The following is a 6,831-nucleotide window of genomic DNA, read 5'->3' on the forward strand; positions in this document are numbered from 1 at the left end:
TTTCTTTCCCTTCCTTCCTTCCTTCCTCCTTCCTTCCTTCCTTCCTTCCTTCCTTCGTTCCTTCGTTCCTTCGTTCCTTCTTTTTTTTTTCTTTTCTTTCTCTCTCTGTCTCTCTCCCTTTCTCTTTCTCTCTCATGTATAATTCATTGCTGTTCTTAATTAGTACAATATTCAAATTGTCCTATATTTGGCAAGAGGAGGCCCTTCAACAGGTTCTTGTGTCCTTTTCACATGCCCAGTTTAAATTTTGTTTTTTGGCAGAAGAGTACGTTTTTACTCTCAAGCTCAGTGAGATGCTGCAGGCTCATCTTAGCCCTTTTCTGCCCTAACCCTTGAATCAGCTCCTTCCAAGAAGCCCAGTTTCTTTAGCGGGAGATGAAATTTGCATGCCAGATGTGCTTATTGTTATCAGGGTGGCTTTGCTTCTAGGCTCTCATTGTACTATATATAGAAAGTATGTGTTCATAATTATCCTTCAACTTTTATTCTATACCCACAGGATTTGTTGTCTCCAGATATTTCACATTTGTATCTCCCTTCTCCCACAACACAGTCTCAACAATATCATCACATTTACTTATTTTTTTTATTATTTATTTCCATTATCTCTATACAGTAATGGTGTTTTTAAAGCAATTAATGCAGTTCTAGAAATTGTTTTTGCCTGATTGGAAGTAGGTTAAAGGACCTATTAGGACATTTATACACAGTAACCTGTATTCTTCTTTTACGTATTTCTGGGTATGTATGCTATGTTTTGTAATAAATAAAATTTAATAAAATTAACTGTGGTAGTTGTTGCAAATGCATGGAAATATATTATAAAACATTGAATTGTATACCTTAAATAGGTGAGTTGGATATTATGTTAATTATATCTCTAAAATTTTTTTTAAATGAACAAAGGACTAAAATTGACATTTCTCCAAAGGTAATATACAAGCAGCCAGAAAGCACATAAAAAGATGCTAAATATCCTTCCTTTTATGGAAATATAGTTCAGAAATACAATAAGAAACCACTTCGCACCTCCTTAGATAACAAAAACAAAACAAAAGTTGAAATAAATGTTGGCAAATACATGAAAAAATTAGTACCCTCATACGTTGCTGGTGGGAATGTAAAATGGTAAAGCTGCTGTGGAAAAATAAATTTGACAGTTCCTCAATAAGTTAAATATATAATTACTAATGACACAGCGATTTCATTTAGATTCATACCCGTAACACTAGAAGACAGGTATTCAAACCAAAACTCGCACACTAAATGCTAAATGTTTATAGCATCATTATTTTCCTCACAATAGCCAAAAGTTGGAAATGGTCCAAATGGCTATCACCTGATGAATCAGCAAACCAAATATGGGAAACCCATAGAACGAAATAGTACTCATCTATAAATAACAAATGAAATGCTGATTTATGTTATGGCATGGATGATTTTGATAACATGTTATGTGAAAGAACCCAGACACAAAGGCCACATGTAATATCATTTGATTTATATGAAATATCCACAATTGACAAATACTTAGAGACAGAAAGCAAATTAGTCATTGCCAGGGTTTGGGAGGAGAGAGAATTGGTATAACAACCTTACGGATATGAGTGTTCTTTTTGGGTTGAAGGAAAATTCTGGAACTAGATAATGGTAATGCTGGTGAATATACTAACTGCCACTGAATTGTACATATTAAAATGTTTAAATGGTGAATTTTGTCATGGGAATTTTGCTATAAAAATCATTGCATGAGCACAGCAGTATGCAAAATTTTTATATTTATCTTATGCATTATAATGTGTTTTTCTAAGAAAATGCCAATATGAGCAAAATGATTTAGTTCACTGTTTTAACTGAATTTGCCTTCAAATATATAATGTAGGTAATGTTGAAAGATCTTTAGTGTTTGAGTTTTGTCTTTCATTTATTCAAATCTGTTTATTTTCTTGAAAAGGAAACAATTCTACCTATTTATTTTTGGCTAAATCATTAGCTTATTTAACGTGAAGATTTTTATTTAAATGTATGTCTTTTTTCATATTTGTCAAGGTGTTTTATCCATTCTAATATGATTTATTGAAATAAAAGCTTTGGATGATTTTTCAGTGCCAGGCTTCTAAATAGTCTTTCGTTTGGTTTTGATTCATGTTTAAGGTAAATGTAAATTGTTGGTAGTGTTTCTCTGTATGTATGTCAAGTACACCTAAAAGATTAAATTAAAACAGAAGGGTAATATTCCTGGTTTGTGAGGTAGAAACATTTAAACTATTCCCATTGGGATAGTGATCTGTGACAGTGGGATAGTGTCTATGTTATGCAAATGATATTAAATCATGACAACAAAGAATTCAAGTCATGTAAAAGTTCAACTTTAGAGAGTTGTGTCAGCAAGATAGTGGGCCAGAAAGCTTGAGGGCCTCCTTCTGTTACATAAGGACCATGTTAACAATCATATAATGACATAATACCTTTGTGAGACTTCTAGAGTCCAGATGAGAAGCTACATTTCCCAGAGCAATGTAAAACCAAGAAAAGATTGTGGAGATATATATAGATATAGATATAGATGTAGATATAGATATAGATATAGATATAGATAGATATAGATAGATCTAGATATAGATATAGATAATTATTATGCACACTCCACAAAGAAAATATCTACCTGTTATCAGTCATAGCTCCATGAATAGGCTAGTCACTATCTTGGCACCCATTTCCTCAGATTGGATAAGATTCTTGAACTGCCTGTAGATGAAGTATTTCTGAATTAAGATTTAGGAACCCAGAGGAAGCGATAAGACAGATGTGTAACATGGACATTGATACTCAAGTTAATGTATAAATGCAATGCAATTATCTTCAAAATATCAACAGGTTTTTCTTTATTTTTTTATGAGATTTAATAAGCAGTTTCTGCATTTTATGAGGAAAAATGGTAAAGGTCTTTTACCATTATAAACAAGCCATACCAGATATCAAGTATTATAAAGCTAGAATAATTAAGATTGTGATATTGATACAAGAGAAAACAGAGTGACAAAAGGAAATGAAAGAAAACCCAGAAAGCATATGTACATATGTAGAAATGTGTTGTAACATGTAAGTGGCCACACTGAAGAGTTGGGGGTAAATTTCAAAATATTTAATAAATACTTCTGGAAATTAAGAAAAAAGTTAGCTAAATTTATTGGAGAGAACATTGGTGGAAATTTTTGCATGTCAATTCAAAGCCAAGGTTGTGAAATATATTTTCTTTAATTCCTTTCCCTATAAATTCTAGGTTGGTTTAGAAAGTAACAACGTGCAATTTTGAAGACCGAATTACAGCAGAAGCAATTATTTGCGAGATGTCATGGCAATCAGATATGTGGTTTTACCAGGTATCATAACACCATCAGATGGGGCTTCTTTAAAAGATTAATTGCCTTTGCAGAACTCTCCCCTAGCTTCCACTTCACAGCCGGCATGGTGGAACAAATGCAGGCTGCTTTTCAAATTTCCCCCACAAATTTCAGCTGCACCACTGGAGCCTATACATCAGGTTGAAGTGTTGGTGACTCATTCTCTCATCTTTTTACTCTCCTCTACTAGATCTTCACCCACTCATATTATGCCTTATTCCATTACACTTAATCCCTAATGTCTTTTGTTAGATCCCTCATGCCTATAATATTTACAGTGACTTTAGTTTCCTGACCAAATCCAGAGTGATAAAATGTGAGTTTTTTTATTATTATGCACACTTATTGTAATTCAATATATATTATAGATTTAAATATATACAACAAATCTTAAAATTAGAAAAATATGAGAATATATTTCAGAATTTAAAATAGGTAATGTACTTCAAAAATGATACAGAAGCCTAACAACTAAAAGAAAAATGATAAAATGTGACAAATTGAAATATCTAATTCCTGCGTTTCAAAATATAACAAAATTAAAGAGAAAATTAGAGTCCCAAATCTACAGAAACTTCTAAAAATTATAAAGAAAACCACGGTAGAACAATGGACGTAGGTGGGAAAAACAGGACTTTCGCCAGAGAAAAAAACTTATAAAAAACTGTAAAAAAAAAAAAAGTGTTATAAAAGTGTGTTATAAAAAAAGTGCGTTATAAATCACTATTTTTAATGGAAATCCAAATTAAGTCCACAAAGACATAACATATTACACACTGGTCAGATTGGCAACAACCAAAAAAAAAAAAAACATCGACGATACTGAGTATTGACAAAGATTTGTAGCAATGATAAGGATGTAAATAGGTACTGTTCATTTATAAAAAAACGACATTATTTAATAAAGATTAAAAACATTCTCCCTGACCTTGTAAATGAACCTGTGTATGTATTGTGTGTATAATATACATGTGTATGTTTACACACACATATATACATGTATATGTATGTGAATACATATGAAATCTCTTTCAATTTTTCAGTTCATTTTCTCCTTGTTAAAAAAAGAGATTAGTGCCATTCCTGTAAATTCATTGAAGTCAACAAGTGTTTATAAACTAGACAAGGATCTATTTATAATCATTTAGACCCTTATAATTATTTAGACATTACAAATGGTTGAACTTTTAATTCACCATCTCTTATTCAATTCTTTAAAATTAAGATCTTTAATTGTCATTTATTATTAGACCTTTTAGTATGAAATATAAAACAAAATAGACTTGAGAACAGCCCCTTTTTAGGGGTAAACACACGAAATTAAGCAATAGATATAAAATGCAGTATATTCTAATAGTAATAAGTTGCTGTGTGACCATATACTGCTAAAGCAATATCGCTTTGTCTCCAAATGCACATACAGAAGTATCACTTCATTTTCTATAATTAATGTAAGTTATCCTATAAGACTTCAATGCCTCCAGGCCCTTAGAATTAATATTGTCTCATTAAGTCTAGGGAAATTTGGTCTGGATTTATTCTCTGGTACAATCATTCAGTCAAGGAACATTTCTTGAGTGTGTATAATGAGCATTATTACAGTTCCTGCAGCTTCTATAGCCCAAGGGCATTTCAAGACATTAGCTGTCTTGAGTGTTGGTCTCACTTGGGCCATAGCAAAGAACAAACCAGGCACTGAGACCTGGGGATCCATCACTCCTGTGATTCTCCCTTTCTAGTGTAATTTTTCATATAATTATTGGCAGGGCTCATTTTCTTCTTTCTACTCTTTCTAATATACTTTTTTTTTTTTTTTTAAAATACTGAAAACTCATTCTTCCTCAGTGATTTTAAGATTTTGGAGACAAAAGTCCAGAAGTCCTGCTGACTTGGACTTAGTTTTTTATTTCCCTGGTGGACAAATTCCCCTGAGGCAGAAAGACCTGAGACCAACTATTCCAAGAATTGTGAAGAAAAAGAAAATGTGGTTAAGCGAAAAAAGGAAGAAAAAAGCTTCCCAAAATGTATCTAAAAATATTATCTGGCCACAAGAGTCTAGGGATGGTAAAGAAAGATTATATTTAATCTGATAACTGAAGTAGGTGGGCGAAAATTGAGACAAAGGAAAAATGCTGTTTGAGAACCTATAGGCTAGAGAAGACATTTATGCTTGTAGCTGGGAGATTTTCAAAATAACCAAAGCTTAGAATATGAGAGGAGGTAAAAGAGATGGAGAAAAATAAGACAGGCAAGATAAAGAGGCTTTGGCTTCTTTGGGAAATGTTTAAAGCAAGGAAAAGACATGGTTGATTTGCATTTTAGTAGTCTCACTCTGATTTCAAGCCAGAGGAAATCTGTCACACCTCTCACTTCTAAATGCTTTTTTTCTCTCACAGCTTTTATTGGACTAGTAATCTTTCCACCTGCTATTTATTTAATAATATGGGTGGCAATTCAACCATAAAAAATATCTTCGCATAACACTTTGGAAATATTAAACTAATTTTTTCTATCCTCAGTAATTTCTAGTTCATACTTGTTCCAGAGTTTTTGTATCGAAGTCCATGCCTGATAAATTCTGATGAAAGTTTATTAGATACTGAAGAAAAGATATTTATTATTCATCTTGAGAATTTCAAGCATGAAAACAAATATTTTAATAAAATTAACTATAAAATCCTTGAGTTTATTTTAGACAACTTTAAGAATATGTCTTTTTATTTAAGGATTACTGTATCCTAAACGGGGACATTTTAAAATATCCTCTTTTTCATTTTAATTGTAATAGCCCTGACTGTAAGTAAATGCATCTATGCTTTTGCTATCAAACGTAATTCAAGTCTACCTGCTTTTGTTCCACTCCTTTGAGTATAATTTTCAGTAACCACTCAACGAATACTCCTGAGGATTAATATGTAAATGAAAGCTGGTTATAACAATCCCTTCAGAACAGCTTTTTAGTCATTTATATATTTCTTCTTGATCTTACTGTTTTAGGGCTGAAGAAATTTTACCAGGTTTTTTTTTAAGTTCCTGCAAAGCCAGAAGGCATTTCTTATATTATCGGCTCCCTCCTCTCAGTACTTAAGTCTCTGATCTCATGTATCCTCACTCAGCACCTCCTCACCCTCTACCCTCACAGAACCTCCCAGATATTCAAGAAAATGCCCCCACACTCCTGACTCAGGGCCTTCGAACTTACTGTTCCTATGCCTGTAGGCAATGCTTGCCTTCAATTATAGCCACACAGCTTGCTCCCTGAGTTTGTTCAATCTCAGTTTGAAAGCTCTTTTCTCAGTGATGCATTTTCTAACCACTCAGTATAGCATTACAGCAGTTTCTAGTTCACTACTGTAATCTTTATAACCTTTATAACCTTTATAACCTATTCATAATTTTCTAAGTATAACTCAAATATATGATATCA

The sequence above is a fragment of the Pteropus alecto genome, unplaced genomic scaffold (genome assembly GCF_000325575.1).
Source record: "Pteropus alecto unplaced genomic scaffold, ASM32557v1 scaffold72, whole genome shotgun sequence".
NCBI classification, from domain to species: domain Eukaryota; kingdom Metazoa; phylum Chordata; class Mammalia; order Chiroptera; family Pteropodidae; genus Pteropus; species Pteropus alecto.